Source organism: Rhincodon typus, chromosome 18 (genome assembly GCF_021869965.1).
Source record: "Rhincodon typus isolate 14 chromosome 18, sRhiTyp1.1, whole genome shotgun sequence".
Classification (NCBI taxonomy): domain Eukaryota; kingdom Metazoa; phylum Chordata; class Chondrichthyes; order Orectolobiformes; family Rhincodontidae; genus Rhincodon; species Rhincodon typus.
This window is the reverse complement of record NC_063349.1, coordinates 53,074,701-53,093,842: the sequence shown is the minus strand read 5'-3', so window position 1 is coordinate 53,093,842 and position 19,142 is coordinate 53,074,701. Positions and strand designations below refer to the sequence as shown.

At 44.4% G+C, this 19,142-nt stretch overlaps 1 protein-coding gene across 1 annotated transcript in view; it reads right to left on the bottom strand.

Moving 5' to 3' along the window:
- LOC109912914 (sodium-coupled neutral amino acid transporter 1-like) overlaps positions 1 to 17,232 on the bottom strand; it is a 152,311-nt gene extending 135,079 nt beyond the window's left edge. Inside the window, exon 1 of the mRNA XM_048607952.1 lies at positions 17,074 to 17,232. The gene's annotated coding sequence lies outside the window, so the exon portion shown is untranslated. The remainder of the gene's footprint in view (positions 1 to 17,073) is intronic.
- Positions 17,233 to 19,142: the final 1,910 nt, after the last annotated feature.

Sequence of the window (19,142 nt, the reverse complement as noted above, 5' to 3'; positions counted from 1 at the left end):
CTTGTTAACCCACTGATTTCAGTTTTGCTAGGACTCCTTGATACCACACTCAGTCAAATGCAGCCTTAATGTCAAAGGCCCGTCACACTCACATCACCTCTGGAAATCAGCTCTTTCGTCCATGTCTGAACTAAGCTGGCCCTGGCAGAACCCAAACTGGGCGTCACTGAACAGGTTATTGCTGAGCAGGTGCTGCTTGATAGCGCTGTTGATGGCACCTTCCATCACTTTGCTGATGATTGAGAGTTGACTAATGGGGCAGTAATTGGTTGGGTTAGATTTGTCCTGCTTTTTGTGTACAGGGCATACCTGGGTTATTTTACATATTGTCAGGTAGATCATAGAATCCCTACAGTGTGGAATCAGGCCATTCAGCCCAACAAGTCCACACCGCCCCTCTGAAGAGCATCCCACCCAGACCCATCCCCCTACATTTCCTATGTCTAACCCACCTAGCGTAAACGCAATTCAGCATGCCCAATCCACCTAGCCTGCACATCTTTGGACTGTGGGAGGAACCCAGAGCACCCAGAGGATACCCATGCAGACACGGGGAGAACGTGCAAGCTCCACGCAGACAGTCGCCCAGGGCTGGAATTGAACCCAGGTGAGGCAGCAGTGCTAGCCACTGAGCCACCATGCCACCCCAAATACAGTGTTGTAACGGTACTGGGAGAGCTTGACTAGGGGAGTGGCAAGTTCTGGAGCACAAATCCTCAAAAATGTGGAAGTTCCTCACTGTGACAGCTCTGCAGGTTGCCCCAGATTGCTGGCACTTGGAGGACCATCGCAGACCGGTTACCTACTCAGGCCCCGGCAGGAGAGGACCCTGTGGGGTTGGCAATCAGGGACTTTGCCGCCCTGCACAGGGAGGGACAGGAATAGACCCAACAGACTGACCGTGGTCCATCTTCTTCAACAAACTGACCCAAACAGACCCAGGCATGAAATGGCCAGACCACTGACCAATGGCTGTACATCACCCTGACTACGTTAGCTCTAGCCCACCCCAGCCGTCAGACTGGCTGTTATAGACCTACAGGACTGGCTGTGAGTCAGTACCCAGACTGCAGAGGCAAAGAGCCCGTGAACCAGAACACACGGCCAAACACCTTGGACTTGTATGGGAGGTGACCCTCAACATACTGCCAGGAACCGCTGACTGACAGGTGCCTCCATGCATTTCAGTGAGGACTACTGCCAGAAGAGTAAAAAGCATTCCATTTGTTTAGCACCAGGACCTTGAACATCCACTCCCTCCAACACTGATATTCAGTAGCAGCAGTGTGAACTCTATCTGCAAGATGCATTGCAGAAAATCACCAAAGACAGTACCTTCCAAACCCAAAACCTCTACCATCCAGATTGAATTGTGAATGCCTATGCAGGCAACGGCACTATGACTGTTCAAAATTTTTTTTCTATTTGCAGTATGTCAAAACCACTGCCGTGTTTCATTTTATTGTACAAAAACATATTCTGGCCTCCGAACCATTAAGCTTCAATAAATATTACAGCTAAACACCAATTCTCAGCACAGCATATGAAATGTAGAACACACACTTCACTGTAGACAATGTAACATTGGCATGGCAACCTGTAGATCCACAGCCAAAACAAAACGTTGCTACGGTACAAATATCTCATCCTATCCTTCATTCAAGTCTCTACTGATTCAATTTAGCTTGTTATTTAGATTTATGCATCTTAATTGATGCATTACTGGTCATCGGGCAGTCCATTGAGAGATTCACACATATTTGTAACAATGACATTTATTTTAGCCCATTCCATATTTCACATTTGCTTATCAAAACAAACAATATTGTAATGTTAAACTTTAGTAAAAAAAAGTGAATTTACCAATCAAAATCATTATATGCAAATAACATAAACATTGCTAAACAGAGATTGCTGTAGCAACTCAGCAGGTCTGGCAAGCACCTGTGGAGAGAGAAACAGTTAGTGTTTTGAGTCTAATGTGACTCTCAATCCTGAAGAACAGTCACACCAGACTTGAAATATTAAGTCAGTTTCTCATTCCACAGATGTGCTAGACCTGGTCAACTTCTCCTGCATTCTCTGTTTGTTTCAGAGGATTTTGCTTTCATTTGAATTACATCCAATGTGAAGCTGGGAGGAGAGAAATTATAGACCTAAAACTGAACGTGAGATTTTAATTAGGAAGGAGGACTAATGTAAGCAAAGCTAAAATTGAAACTGGTGATGAGGAGTGAATATTTAGAGATGTTGGCACTGCAGTATGAATAATGCTACTGGAAAATTACTCAGTTTAATAATGCCACTACATAATAGATTGCTATGGTTATTCGCTATAAACAAATAGGTATGGTTATAAATTCTGTATTCAAAATGTGACTATAATACCGTATCACCACTACTCTAACCAATCACGTGACTAATTTGTTTCCTAATTTAACAATCCAAAATTAGTAACAATCTCAAGATGAACTCATTCATTTGCTCCATTTAAACCCTGCAAAGCAAAGCTTCCCCGCTGTCAGGGGCTAGCACCTTGTTTTGGAAATTTCTCTGCTCTATCGGCGCTGGGGTTTTTCAGCCGTCACATACTAACGTGGAAGAGGAAGATACATCACTGAAGTTTTCACCTACACCCTGCTGAGCCTCACGTCACATGGCAACCTGCATAATTTTAGCTTTGGTTACTTTCGTCCGCCTACACATCTAAGTCTTTGAATCTCAGCTATCTCGTCCCCTAAATTCACAATGTTTACGTGTATTGGTGATAACAATTCTGAACAGTAAATCTACTGATGACTCTTTTATTAAAGTTGAACATTACAATCTTGTTTGTTTTGGTAAGCAAAACTGAAATATGCATAGACTAAAGTAAATGTCATAATTACATATATAAATCTCTAAATGGAATTTCTGATAGGCAGTCTAAAATAAATGTCATAATTACAAATATACATGAATTTCTAAATGGAATATCTGATGGGTAGTAATGCTTCAATGGAGACACATTTAATCTAAATAACAGGATAAATTGAATCAGTTTAGACTCAAATGCAGGGATAAAGTGGGATATTTGTACTGTGGAAACATTTTGACTGTAGTGGTGCACTTTGTCATGACAATGTCCCACGCTTCATATGCTATTCATAGCTGAGAAGTTGTGTATGGCTGTAATACTCATTGATGTTTAATGGTTTGGAGGCAAATTCAGTGTCTCAGACAGTCAGAGGATTGCATGATAAGAACAATCATTTTGACTCTACTCTTGTAGAAGAGGTCAGTTAGCTGGACAGCTGGTTAGCAACACAGAGTGATTTCAACAGTGCAGGTTCAATTCCCACACTAGCTGATATCTCTCAGAAGGACTCTCTTTTTCAACCTCTCCCCTTGCCTGACGTGAAATCACTGCCAATCATTTCTCTCTAATGACAGAACACTCTTATGGTTTGGTGAGTCTATGGCAACTTTACTTTTTACTTCTGTGAAACTTTAATATGCATGCTCTGCAGGGAAATTCCACGTCAATAATAAATGGGTGGAAACGATAACTAAGAGTGGTTCGCAGCAGAAAAAAAGTAAAACGATAATATTTTGTTTCGCATTCTATACAATTTAAAGTAATAAATGAAAACTCTGTGTTAATGGGAGCCTTTTGTCAATATTCATTGAGTGTTTTCCCCTTGTAACATAAAGATCAATAATTTGTGTGTGGCATCTGGCCAGATGTTTGCTCATTGGTCGTGACTAAATTAAGGCAGCAAACATCGGAAAGATTTGTGTGAGCATCTGGTCCAGATCAAAAATGATATAATAATATTATAATACCACTGGGTCGTACTGTTGTATGATCATAAATCAAACATGACCTCCTGACCCTCACACTCCCAACAATGTAAGACACTCACTGGGGCGAATTTTCAGACTAGAGGATGGTGGACATTGATGTACCCCATTTTAGCAGAAGGCAGAGGGAGAGAAAGTATATAGTTAACAGTACAATTCCACAAAATGAACAGAGACAGAGAGACCTGGGAGTTCATGCCCCTAACTCTAAGGTGCCACGATATATTGAGAGATGGTTAGCAAAACTTCTGCGATCTTGGGCTGCATAAATAAGAACATTCCATTGAAACTTTATAAAGTTCTGGTCAGGCCACAGCTAGAATCCAGTTCTGGTCACCACATTTTAGGAGGGATGTGAGGGTCCTTGAGAGGCCACAAAGGAGATTGACCAGACTGTTCCAAGCGTGAGGGACTTTAATGACAAGGTTAGGTTTGGGAAACTGGAGTTGTTTACATAAGACAGACAAAGAAATGCTGTTCCCATTTGCTGATGGTCCTAGAATTAAAGGGCATGGATGCAAGGTTTTGGCTATCAGATACAGGAGGGATGTGAGGGAAAATGTTTTTATACAGTGTACAGTAATGACCTGGAACTTGTTGCTAATGAGGGTGATGGAGCAGAGACAGTTAATAATTTCAAAAGGGAATCAGATCAGCAGGCTGGAGGGAAATAACTTGTAAGGCTACAGGGACAGATGGGAAATGGGAATAACTGGATTGATCTATGAAAAGCCAGCATGAACCTGATGGGGCCAAATGGCCTCCTTCAGTGCGATAAATACTCAATGACTAATGGTTTGGATTCAGAATGAGGGAGTTTCTTTAAGCTTAGGAAGCCCATGAATTGTTTTAATCGAGAGCAGGAAGGATAAGAAGGGGATTTTTGCCAAAGATTTAGTGAGCTCAAAGTTTACATCTAGAGTCAGGCAGCCAGGCTGGACCATCATATCATCCCATCTTTAAGGCAGTATTTAAAGGATATGTAGGGCTGTAAAATCCCTGGTGTGAAAATACTGAAACTGTAAATCTTCCAAGGGAAATTAAAAATAAATTCCACCCAGTATTCAGGGGATGTTTAGTAACAGCCAAGTTGATAGTGTGCATTTTATGCTAGCACCCACTGTTAAAATTTAGCACGCTTCCTTTCAATGCTCAGTCCTTTGAGTATAGGAATTGGGAAGTCATGTTGAGATTGTACAGAACATTGGTGAGGTTTCTTCTGGAATACTGTATCCCGTTCTGATTGCCCTGTTATAAGAAGGGTATTATTAAACTGCAGAGGGTTCAGAAGAGATTTACCAGGATGTTGCCAGGTATGGAAGGTCAGAGTTATAAGAAAGGCTGGATGGGCTGGGATGTTTTTCACTAGAGCGTAGGAGGCTGAGAGATGACCTTATGAAGTTTATAAAATGATGAGGGGTATAGATAGAGTTAATGGTAGTTGCCTTTTCCCTAGGATGGGGGATTTCAAGACAAGGGGGCACGTTTTTAAGGTGAGAGAAGAGAGATTTAAAAAACACATGGGGGCAATTATTTTACACAGAGGATGGTTCATGTGTCGAATGAACTTCCTGAGGAAGTGGTGGATGTGGGTACAATTACAATGTTTAAAAAACACTTAGATAAGTACATGAGTGGGAGAGGTTTGGAGGAATATGGGCCAGGAACAGGCAAGTGGGGCCAGTTTATTTTGGGATTACCTTCGGCATGGACTGATTGGACCGAAGGGTCTGTTTCTGTGATGTATGACACTATAACTATGACTATATCATAGAATTATTCAGTCTTTCTTGCCTGTCTGATGTATTCCCAGTAAATTTATTGTGTGTTTTTTTTAACATTGCTCAGTCCAAAGGGAGGATTAATAGCAGGAGCAGAATCTGGCCTCAGAACTATCTTCCTAGTCCCAAACAAAAAGTATGACTGCTGTCTGAAGGTTGATCAAAAATGCATGAGACAGGGGGAATAGGAGGAAGAGAAAGGGCACCACTCAGCTTTCAGTCTTTTCTTTATTGTATTAAGGGTGATAGTGATTGATATAACAGAGCAATGAGTGAAACAATGCCACAGTTGTAGCAGCAAAGAGGCTATGCTCGAATGGCACAAAACGCTGCTTAGATCACGACTGGAGTACCGTATGCAGTCCAGTCACCATTTTATAGGAAGGATGTGATTGCACTAGGGAGAGTGCAAAAGTTACCTCGAGGTTCTAAGCTGTGAGGAAAGATTGGAAAGGCCGGGGTCGTTTCCCTTGTGAGTTGTGCAGATTGAGAGGGGTCCTGATAGGGGTGTGTACAACTATGAGGGGGGTAGATAGGTCAGGTGGGAAGGCACTTTTTTCTCATTAGCAGATGGGTCAGCAACCAGGAGGCATGAACTTAAGCTAAATGATGGAAAGCTGAGAGGAGAGCTAAGGAACGAGGAGAGTTGAGGAGCGTTTTTTTTTCACTCAAAGAGTAGTGGGGATCTGAACTCACTTCCTGAAGGGTGTGGTAGAGTCAATAATTTATGTATTGCAATCGTAGCAAAAAGTACAGGCATTTTAAAAAGTGAATTATAAACTCCCAACACACCAACTAATTATATTAGTAAGAAAGACGTATGATTACATAGTGACTTACTATACAATTGTAGTATATAAACCTTAGGATACGCCAATGTACTGAATAACCATTGAAGTGTTTTTGAAGAGCAGTGCAGTACACAGTTTAAGCCTCACAACTGAACTGCCCAGGGTATGTGCAGTTTGGAGCTGATCTCCAGTGAACCTGTTCACAAGAAGTTTTAAGTCTAAAGTTTATTTGTATGTTCGGCAAAGATGGAGATTTACCCTATAAAATTGCTACTCGTTCACACTTGCGAGGAGATAGATAGGCAGTGAGGTCACTTGGAGAAGTGGAGTGTGTGTGGTTTAAGAGGGAATGGGGTTAAATGCACAGAATTGACAATGCACCCGGGAAGCTGACATCATTCTGTTGAATTTTGCATTTGCCTGCACAGTACATTAGGCAGCATGCTAGCAACTCATTCAAGAGAGAAAGTAGCGAGTTAAATTTGTTAATAACTCATTATGAGCTCTCGTAACAGGGACTTTGGGATTCAATTGTGGCTACACGAGTTTCCTGGGCTTTTCTGGAGTTCAACAGTGAGCATAATGTGAGGCAGCTGAAGAAATGATCGGCAAAAACAGAAATTAAATCCTCTAGCTGTTACCTCACCTAGTTTTGTGAAGAGTTTCTATTCATAATGCTTGTTCTGATAATTTGCTTTTGCTTGTTTCACTGTTTTGGAAGTTACTTTCACGTGGGATGTCTGTGTATCTGTTCTTGGGGTTGCCATCATAAATAGCTGATCAGCATGCATGCTAATTGTGCTGTTTTAGTTTGGACCTTGGGTAATGGGCAAGATGACCAACATAATTGTTAGTACCAAGAACAGCAGAAAAAGATATCAGAAACAGTAGGAAGACCACCAGCCAGCAACATAAAACGCACACCTACTTTTTGTCCATAAAAATGACCCTGATTTTCCAGCTGCCTGCCACTTCACTACACACTGTGTTCCCTGGCCAACGTCTCTGTCTCAGGCTTGCTGCAGTGCTCTGGTGAAGCTGTACAAGCTGGAAGAACAGCATCTCATTTTCCACTTGGGGACCCTGCAGCCTTCTGGACTCAGTATCAAGTTCAATCATTTTAAGGCCTGAGCACCTTCTCCCATGTCCTTACCGCAACCCTTACACTCCAAGCCTTGTTATCACATGGGCTGCTACTATAGCCAACCCATTGTTAGCCACTAGTGTTCCCCATTAGCAACTATTCATTCTCCCAGGCTGACTCCACATATTCCTTTGTCTGCCCAGCTGTTTTTCTCTCTCTCTGGGCTCCATCCCCACCTATCGTTTACTCCTCCTGACTACCCCACTTCTTCTTTAGCATATATACCAATCTTTTCCTAGCCACAATCAGTTATGTAGAAAGGTCACTGGGCCCAAAATGTTAACTCTGCTTTCTCTCCACAGATGTTTCCTGATTTCTTGAGTTTTTTCAACAATTTCTGTTTTTGTTTATGATTTCCAGCATCCGCAGTTCTTTGGTTTCTCATTGAGGACAAGACGTGTCCTCTAACTTGCCACTCCACAGCAGAGAAGGAATGAGCAAAGATGTGCAGGCCACAAGAGTCAATATCCATAAAATGGCCTGTGCAGACAGAAGATCAGCTTTGTAGACCTGGCAGGGTCTCAAGGCTCTGTGCCAGACATTCGCAGCCTACTAGGCAAAGGCTCACAGACAAGTGGATCAGATAGCTGCACATTATATGGGGCTGTCAAAGTCATCACTGTCCTCAGATCTAGGTGTAGAGCTGGAGGAACACAGCAGGCCAGGCAGCATCAGAAGAGCAAGAAAGTTGACATTTTGGGTCGGGACCCTTCTTCAGAAATGGGGAGGGGGAAGGGTGCTCTGAAATAAATAGAGGAGGGGTGGGGCCAAACCATTGTCTCTCAGAGCATTAACAACCTCATTACCTCAGGTGACCTCGTACCTAACCTCATCATTCCCCAACCCCGCACTGCCTGGTTCTATCTCCTTCCCAAAATCCAGAAACCTGACTGCCCCGGCCAACCCATTGTCTCTGCCTGCTCCTGTCTCACTGAACTCATATCGCCTTACCTTGACTCTGTCTTCCCCCCCCTGCCCACCTACGTGTGGGACACCACCCACACCCTCCACCTCCTCCAAAACTTCCAATTCCCTGGCCCCCAAAACCTCATCATCACCATGGACATCCAATCCCTGAACACTTGTATCCTCCATGCAGATGGCCTAAAAGCCCTCTGCTTCTTCCTCTCCCACAGGCCCGACCAGTCCTCCTCTACCTACACCCTCATCCGCTTAATCAAACTCGTCCTTACCCTTAACAACTTTTTCTTTAACTCCTCCCACTTCCTACAGACTAAGGGGGTGGCTATGGGCACCTGTATGGGTCCGAATTATGCCTGCCTCTTTGTAGGATACGTGGAACCGTCCCTCTTCTGCTGTTACACCGGCATCACCCCCCACCTCTTCCTCCCCTACATTGATGACTGTATTGGCGCTGCCTTGTGCTGCCATAAGGAGCTTGAACAGTTCATCAATGTTACTAACACCTTTCACTCCAACCTCAAATTCACCTGGACCATCTCCGATACCTCCCTCCCCTTCCTGGACCTCTCCGTCTCCATCTCCGGTAACCGTCTCTGCACTGACTTCTATTTCAAGCCCACCGACTCCCATAGCTACCTTGACGACACCTCCTCTCACCCACCCTCCTGCAAGAATGCGATCCTCCATTCCCAATTCCCCCGCCTCCACTGCATCTGTTCCCAAGATGAGGCATTCCACTCCCGGACATCCTAGATGTCCTCCTACTTCAAGGACCACAACATCCCCCTTCTGGTGTTCAAAACTGCCCTCAACCGCATCTTTTGCATTTCCTGCACTTCTGCCCTCACTCCTCCTCCGCCTAACAAAAATAAAAGCAGAATCCCCCTGGTCCTCACATATCACCCCACCAACCACTGCATCCAGTGTATCATTCTCCGCCACTTCCAATCCAACCCCATGACCAAAGAGATATTTCCCTCCCCACCCCTATCTGCCTTCTGAAGGGATCGCTCTCTCCGCGACTCCCTCGTCTGCTCCACACTCCCCACTAGCCCCACCACCCCTGGCACCTTTCCCTGCAAATGCAAGAAGTGTTGAACCTGCCCCTACACCTCCCTTGTCACCTCCATTCAAGGCCCAAAGCAAACTTTCCATGTCCAACAGGGGTTCACCTGTACAGCCTCCAACATGGTCTACTGTATCCGTTGGTCCCGATGTGACCTTCTCTACATCGGTGAGACCAAGCAGAGACTCGGAGACCACCTTGTAGAGCACCTGCACTCTATACGCCATAATCGACAACACCTTTGGGTCACCAACCATTTTAACTCCCCTCCCACTCCCTGGGTGACATGTCCTTCCTGGGCCTCCTCCAGTGCCACAATGACGCCACACGCAAACTAGAGGAGCAGCACCTCATATTCCACCTATTCCTATTAGCCTGATGGCCTAAACATAGAATTCACCAGTTTTAAAATCTCCCCACCCCCGGCCTCATCCCATGTCCAATCCTCCCTCTCATCCCCGCCTCCTTGACCTGACACAACCCGTCCATCTTCTCTCCCATCTATCTGCCCCACCTAGCCCACTGACCAACCTCTACCACTCCCTACCTGCACCCATCTATCATCATCCCACCTACCTTCCCCCTTATTTATTTCCCAGCTCCGTTTCCCCTCCCCATTTCTGAGGAAGGGTCCCGACCCAAAACGTCAACTTTCCTGCTCCTCTGATGCTGCCTGGCCTGCTGTGTTCCTCCAGCTCCACACTGTGTTGTCTGTGACTCCAGCGTCTGCAGTTCTTGGCTATCTCTAAGCTGGTAATATTTGCAGGATTTCACAGCTGGTTTCCCACAGATGCATCAAGCAGGTGCCCAATGTCATGTTTTCCAGGGATGAACAATGATTACACTGTGCTAGGGATGATACCAGTCGGAACAAGCGATGTCTGAGGCTCTGGCTGGTTTCCCACAGATGGTGGGCATTGCTGATTGCATATGTCCAGCAATGAAGGTCACCACCTCCCCCCCACTACTCCCAGTGACTCCAGCTTGATTGTGAAATGCAAGAGGTTCTATTCCATCAATGTACAGCTAACATGCAATCCTGATTATGGAGGCGTACACAACATTCCCAGCTACCTTCCGTGAAGCTTTTGCCTCAGTCCACTCTCCCTGATCTTTTTACACACTTACAGAAAATAGCTGCTGATGGCACACGAGGAACCTGAAAATAGAAAAGCGCAGGAGTGCAAGAATGCGATCAAGATGACAATCTGATACGTTATTGAGCAAGCAATCGGGATGCTGAAGATGTGCTTCGGGCATGTTGACAGACATGTTGGTGTCCCTCAGTGTGCTCCAGCCAAGCCCTCCATGAGGGGCATCATTCCACAGGAAACTATCCAGGTTATGACTTTCACGAGAAGTTAATAGCACAAAGTCCCACCAGAAAAGGAATGTCCCACAGCCAATGAATGAACTATGGTATATGTAATTGTCAGGATGACCATATAATGGCAATGTTTGGTTTGCATCCATCTGGAGGCCACATGTTACACATACAACACCACCCCCCAACCAATAATTCCTTCCATCAATTCAAAGCAGGCCTACAATCCCCCTATCATCCCTTTCCAGCAAACCATTGCTTAGCATTAGATATCATCATGTATCAATATTGAGAAGACCACTGCTCGGCAGCAGGCGAAAATGGGATTACAAGAACAGAAGGGACCGGAGCAGGATTTGGCCCATCGAGGTCGCTCTGCCGTTTAACACAATTATGGCTTCAACTCCACTTTCCCACCCTTTCCTGATGGGCTGATTCCCTGGAAGGCCAAAGGTCCACCTATCCCAGCCTGAAATGTATTCAACAACGAAGCATCCTCAACTCTCTGTGATAGAATGTCACAAAGCTTTTCAACTAAGAGATGTACCTTCATCTCAGTCCTAAACAATCATCCCATGCAATGTAGGTTGCTGATTAGAATAATATAATGCAGTTGTCTTCTGAAGGCTGAGTGAGGAGATTTAAGTATACATATCCAAGATGGTGACAGAGTAGGACGCTCCGGTTGGAGCTCCTCTGCTCGCCAGGTCTTTTACCCCCTTTCCCTCTCTGTTTCCCTTTCGCCCCAAGAGTGTGGAATTGCACAGGACTGAAGCGAGCAGGCCGAGACCCGTGGAGAACTGGAGGGAGCACGGGCCGAGACTTGCGGAGAACCAGAGGGAGCTGTGTGCCCTTGCACACTGGGGCCTGGAGGTGCATCCGTGAGCCCCAGAACACACGAGCAGCACGTGGGCTGTGAGCCTGGGGCAGTGTGGGGAAAAAGCCCCACAGCAGCACACGGGAAGCAGCCCCTGGAGCAGCGCGCAGGCAGTGAGTCCTAGACAGAGACCGGACTGAGGGGGCAATCCTTACCTTAGAACATGGTAATGTTAACCCCTTAATATATTCCTATTTTTAACTTATTTTCAACTATGTAATTAAGCAATTACTTTTATTCCTCTGCTGTATCCGAGAATTATACCTAAGATGTCGCCATAAGGCAGACATTGTAAAAGTTTTTCAGTGTCCTCGTACAATAGGGCACATGTGACAATAAAAAGGATATTGATATTGTAAAGTGATTCAGAGGAAGCATTAAGGCTTAGTAAAATATTGATCAAAAGATGTGCAGCAGGAGTGTGGTGCAAAGATGCAGCTGAATGTACTAACTGCACACAGTTTCCTGACCCACTTCGGCCATCAAAATTTTTCAGCATTGAATCTGGAGTGTGGCAGCATACTTCTGCTGCTGGTCTCTAAAGCAATCATTTGCTACTCGTTCTTGCTTTCAGTGTCGGGCTATTTTCTCCTATTGACGGGGAAGAGGATGTCCTACAGGGACTTGAACACCATAGCATTAAATTCAGGGAAGCATCAGTGAAACAAGGCATATACTTAGCACAGTAAAACTCATAACAACACTTAGTTCACTTGGTCCCCCCACCACCCCACCTCCCCCCACCCCGTCTCTGCATTCCAACAACTAGTATCTTTGCAGTTTCACTTAAAATAGTGCAGCTGAATGTTAGTCAAGTGTGTCACCATCAAACTTGCTCATTCTAATTGGGTCAAATCCAGGAGTTAAAGCCAAATGCAATGACCAGGCCTGCATTGTACTTTTGGGCTGCCTGCCTGCTGTTGCACACTGTCCCCTTCCTGGAACATTGTTAAGTTAAATTTTGTTTCTTAGAGTCTGAAGAGCATTTCTACGAATTCTAAATCTCTAAGAAAGGCTCGGGTTACCAAGAACAGGAAACCAAACAGAAAATTGTTGCTTTATTTTTCTATACTAAATACACACCTAGAAGTGTGCTCATGGCAAGCTAAATGCAAGACTTTGATACAAATTGATATGTACAAAGTTTAATTTGATTACGACTATCTTTATTTTATTAAGTCAATTGGGGAGAACTGTTTTGTGTTGAGGTGTACGGAAGTGTTCATTGAAACTAATGCTTACTGTGTGAGTAATCTTTTCTATGTGGGCAGCGAGGAGTTTCATTTTGAAGAGAGAACTTATAGTGGGAAATGGAGTGGAAGGTTGCTCCACTTCTAAGTACAAAGACTCAAACGTTTACAAGATGGATGGAGGACATTCAAAAAATATAGTCTTTTTCAACAGTCTCTATTTTACTTTTACCATTCTCCTTTTAAAAGTTACAATGGTCTCTGTCTCCGCATCTCCTTTGCATGCTTTTAACAATGCTCATACAGTCCTAGGAATCTACAGCTTAGTAAAAAAGCCCTTCAGCCCATCAGGTCTGTGCCAGTCAAAACGAACAAACTATTCTAATCCCATTTTCCAGCACGTGACCAAGACCCTTGTATGCCTTGGCATTGCACATTTAAATACTTCTTAAATGTTTTGAGGGCATCTGCCTCTACCAGCCTTACCAGTTAATGAGTTCCAGATTCCCACCACCCTCTGGGTGAAAAGATTTTCCTCGCATCAACTCTAAACCTCCTGCCTCTTACCTTAAATCTAGGGTGTCTGGTCATTGACTCCTCCATCAAGGGGAAAAGTTTCTTCCTGTCGACTCTATCTACACTGCACAAACAATTTTCCCCTGATCTCATAACAGGGATTTTTAGAAATCCCTCTTAATAACTGCCTGTCCAACTAAAGTAACCTTTTCCTGTTCACCCCATAAAGAGTAACAAAAGTTTAGAAACTCTTTTATGAGATATCCTTCTACTGAGCTCTGCTCCAGTGAAAATAGTTTCAAGATTTCAAGAGCCTAATGGATACAATGAAACAAGATGATCTGATGCAATCTAAGACACAGCACTCTACATAAGCATTTCTTCAGGAGTGTTTTTTTTTGCAATGTCTTATTCTGAAGCAGTTCCACCCATAACTACCTCATCTGTAAGCAAGAGCTTCTGTATGTTACATGAACATATATGAATCAAAAGATATTTCAAAGCTTGAATTTCATAACATAAAATATGTGCTATGAACTCCAAATGAAACACTTTTGCTGCATTTACCCTTCAGTCAGAGATGAAAAACTGCTCCTTCCTTGCCACAAAGATAGTGAAGATGTTGAATCAGCTCCTATCTGAGGTTTAATTTCATAAAAATGTTACGGAAGTGTACAGAGTTCTGATACCATATACTGATTCAGCTTAGAAGGACATTATACAGTTGTGCATGTGTCGTCTCTTTTCAGAGCTGCTCAATTAGTTCTTTTTTCCTGTAGCCCCTGTATTTTTTAAAATCAATTTCAAGTAATAATCCATATTACTTTTGAAATTAATTAAGACCCTCCTTTGACCACCCATTCATTGAATTTAAAAAAATGCACTCATGGTTGTTTTGCTGTTCAGCCTAAATTTGCTTCCTCTGGTTACTAACATTCCTGCCAGTCTAAACAGTGCTGCAGTGTTCACAATGGCCAGACAGTTGTTATTCCAGTGTAGATGAGAGTTGCACATGGGGACCCTGCAGAATCCCCATCATAGCACATTCTGAAAGAACTGCCTGGGAAATTGAATCTTCCACTGGGCAATTCCTGTACCCCTGGAATCCTCTGTAAGTCTCCATTCAAATCAGAGGTTTCTGATGAAGTTAAGTAAAATAGTTTCTCATGGGAAGTTAAGACTGTTAAACTGACTCCATACTTACGAAACACACATGGAACAACACCTTCCCTGGACCCCTTCCAGGTCCCAGACCCTGACTTGACATCCCCCCCAGGATCTGACAACTAGGATCTACAAGCCCTAGACAGCTGATACCTCCACCTCAATCCACATTCAAAACCCCTCTCCACTGGATCTGACCCCCAAACCAGACCCCCACCACTGCTGCCACTTGACCCAATATTCCCCTTACCCACCAACCACCCATTCCCCAGCCCAATCCAACAAGCTCCCTCCCTTTGCTGAACCTAATCCAGCCCTTCACTTTTGGACCCAAACAGCACCAGGCACGTCATTCACCATCCCCAACATCCGGCCAGACTCAACATACCCACCATCACAACCAACCCTAAATACTGTATTACTCACCTGGCCCCTTGCCATCTGACACCCTATCCAGTAGTCCCCTACTTACCTGGCATTTTACCCTTTAATCATTGGGCACCCTACCTTCCCAGCACCCTAAAACTATACTTATCTTAGAACACTTGCTCTTTGACAGGAGCACACAAAGTGGCTGTCAAGGCCTTTACATTTCAGACAAAAAGACTGTGGTTAGCCTTCCTCAGACAGTTCTATACTAGGGAAGAGCTGTCAGAATGGATCTATATTTCTTAGGGAGATCTGAGCAGAATCTCCTCGTAGGGGAGGCAATGGCCTACTGGTACTATTGCTGGACTGTTAATTCAAAGGCCCAGGTAATGTTCTGGGGACCTGGGTTCGAATCCTGCCATGGCAGCTGGTAGAATTTGAATTCAGAAATATCTGGAATTAAGAGTTTAATGATGAATCCATTGCCTGTTGTTGGAAAAACCCATCTGGTTCACTAATATCCTTTAGGGTAGGAAACTGCTGGCCTACATGTGACTCTAGACTCACAGCAAAGAGGTTGACTCATAACTGTCCTCTGGACAGTTAGGGTTGGGCAATAAATGCTGGCTTAGCCAGCGACGCCCTCAACCCGTGAATGAAAAAAAAGTGCAGAGCTACCTTCTGTCATCAGAAAAAAAGAAGGGGTGCAGTGACAATCTGGGTGAGATTACCACCTGGAAAATCTGGCCCAGTTTCTTTTTATCAGAACCATTCATGGCTTCGAATGCTGCTGTTCAGGAATGATGGTGATGAAGTGGCAACGTTAACAACGTTAACAGGGGACATAGGTTCTGATGCGATTTAATTTCAATTAAAATGATCTGGAATTGAAAGCCAGACTCAGGGATCATGACTATGATGCTGATTCTTGTGAAAACCCATTTGGTCCTTCAATGGAGGAAATCTACCAGAACTATTTGGTCTGGCCTGTATGTGACAACAGACCCACAGCAATGTGGTTGACTCTTAACTGCTCTATAAAATGGCTGAGCAAGCTGTGTAGGGAAAATTGAGATAGGGAAACAGGATGCCGACTCCCCATCAATTATCTATATTTTAAAAAAACACCTCTAGCAAATGGTTATTTAAACTCCCCGGCTCTAAGGAAAAGACAATCCCAGCTTCTTCAATCTATCCACATAACTGAAATCTGTCATTCCTTGTCCCCCGCCAACCTTGTCTATCTCTTCAGAGTGTATCCCATTTTCTAAGGGGAGAGAAGACAAGTATTTGGTGCAGAGGAAGACACAAAAATACAAACGAAATTTGAATTTATCGATGTATCCTAGTGGTGAAAGGTCCCTATGTACAGAATCTGGCGAATTACTCTGGCCACAAAATGCAGTACAATCTGTCGCTCTGCTTATAAAAGGTTCTTCAAACGAGCTCAAGAGTTGAAAAAAGAAAAACTGTAAGAAATTGGAATTGCCAAATATTGCGTAATGGAGAACAGCTCAACACTCAACTGTTTCCATTCTTGGCGATGATGGAGAGAACTGAAATTTTCACCCATCCTGGAGTTCCCACTGAAAGCCCCTCAGGTTGTGAGATACAACATGGAAGCTGCCATCCCTCTCCTCAAATATTCCTTTAGGTATGATTAAACTTTAACAGTAAGACAATGAAAACGCGGCGTTTGATCTTCACGTGGCTCTCCCCCCGACACAAGGAACACGTTAGGGTTTCTCAACTTCGTGCCTCTATATGTTGCAAAATGTGGGTTCTTATATATTTATTGCATTAGTAGTTAAGTAAATTAATTGAAAAAAATACATGAAAATAAAAATCTGTTTGTTTTTTTTTAAGAAAAAAATCCAATTTTGGAGCTGCCCACATCTTTTCCAAAATACTGCAATTCCCTCTTCCAAAACCGACCTCTCCATTCTCTGACACAATTACCCTCTAATCCTCGAGTTTTATGAAGAGAATTGTTAAATCAGATATGTAACAAAAGCATCATTTAAACATCATAGCCCGAAAGCGCGCTCAGAGCGTCAAATATAAGTTTGAAAGTCCTCTTTTACCTTGTAATTTTGAAATTCCCTTCCACACTTGCTTCAAGTCACTTTTGTTGCTGATGGATAAGACTGGTTTGTAAAATGTTTGCTTGTGTGGATCTGGTTCAATTAAACTCGACTGGTAGATTTGTCTTAGAGGGTTAATATTGGCGGGAGGATTTGGCTTAGTGACGCAGTACCGTGAAGTAGAACCACGACAGCAGTTCTTCCTATAAATAGCGGGACTTTTACCCTTTCTTCCAGCGCCTCAGCAAATCTCGCGACACCATCTGTCATTACATTATGAACAAAATAGAAGCTCATAGTTCATAACACAGTGACACAAAAACATCTGGATTGTAAGCCATGTCCCTGCAGCTTTCCAGGGAAATAAATCATTCAGCAGACAAAAAGAAGGTAGTCAGCATCTCTGGGTGCCAAGGTAAGGCTGTGGACAGATGGTGGTAGATGGGTCCATCCTTGGCTCAGATTTCCAACATCTGCAGTATTCGTTTCCCTTTTGCTTTTGGAGGAGATCCAGAGGGGTTGATTTGCTCCAGGATACTTTTCACCGAGTCATCACCATCATTGGCGGTCCCTTGCAGACAAGGATGACTCTCTTCCACTCTCAGGACGCAGACGAGGATGACTGTGTCCCACTCTCCGGGTGTAGGTGGCTCTACAAACCAATGCCACTACTGCAGGCTTTGTTACGCTTGGGTAAAATGTGGTTGCCGAAGGGGTGGGTGGGGCATTGTTGTGGCGGTGCACTCCCTTCGCTGTTTTCGCCAGGCTTTCGCTTTCTCCCAATGGCAAGTCTCGAGGTGCTCGACGCCTTCCCACATGCTCCTCCTCCACTTTGGATGGTCTTGGGCCAGTGATTCCCAGATGTCCTTGGGAATGCCAGACTTCGCCAGATTACCCTAACCTTAACCGTAACCCTAACCCTAACCAGCTGGGGCTCCCCTGCCATTTCAAAGCTGGGAGTACAGCACCCATGTGGGAAGTCTTGTGTCAGTCATGTGGATGACATCTCAGCCCATCCTAGCTGTCAAGGATGGTCGATTTGCAGGATCTTGCACAGGCGGCATTGGTGGTATTGCTCCTGTGCCGTGAGGTGTCTGCTGTACACAGTCCACGTCTCAGAGCCATAAAGGAGGGTGGGAACCACCACAGCTCTGTATTGCATGAGCTTGGTGTTGGATCTAATGTTGTTGTTCTCTAACACCCTTTTCCTCAGGCTGCCAAAGGCTATGCTAGCACACTGAAGGTGGTGCTGGAACTCTTCATAAATACCTGCTTTGGTCGACAGGACACTCCTGAGGTATTTGAAGTGGTCAGCCTTCTCTAAGGCTTTCCCGTGGACCTCGATGATCAGGGGTTCACTCCACAATGCCGGGCCAGGTTAGTAAAGGACCTTTGTCTTGCAGATGTTCAGGGTGAGACCCCTGCTGTCATATGCATCTGTAAAGATGCTGATGATGGTCTGGAGTACGTCCCCTGAAATTGCACATACACACAAGCGACATCTGCGTACTGCAGCTCGATGACACTGGTTAGGATGACTTTGGTTTCGGCGGAGGTTCAATAATTTCCTGCTGGTTCTGTAGGTTAGCTCCACTCCAGCAGGGAGCATGCTAGCGGTGAGGTGAACCATTGCAGCGAGGTCGATCGAGAACAGTGTTGGGGCAATGACGCAGCCCTGCTTGACACCGGTCCGAATGAGAAATGTGTCAGTGATGGAGCAATTTGTCATTACCACGACTTCCATGTTGTCAGGGAGCAGGTGAACAATGGTGACAAACCATGTATTCATAGTGCGGCTTCACGGAGACATAGAAAATTGGAGCAGGAACAAGCCATTTGGCCCTTTGAGCCTGCTCTTGCCTTTCAATATGATCATGGTTGATCGTCCAACCCAGTACCCTGTTCTCGCTTTCCCTCCATATCCTTTGTTCCCTTTAGCTGTAGTCAACTCCTTCCTGAAATCACACAATACATCACCATGTACACATTGTGCAATTTTTCCATAAGACAACTGCTATGTAAATGGATTCAGGGATAGTAGGAACTGCCGATGCTGGAGAATCTGAGAT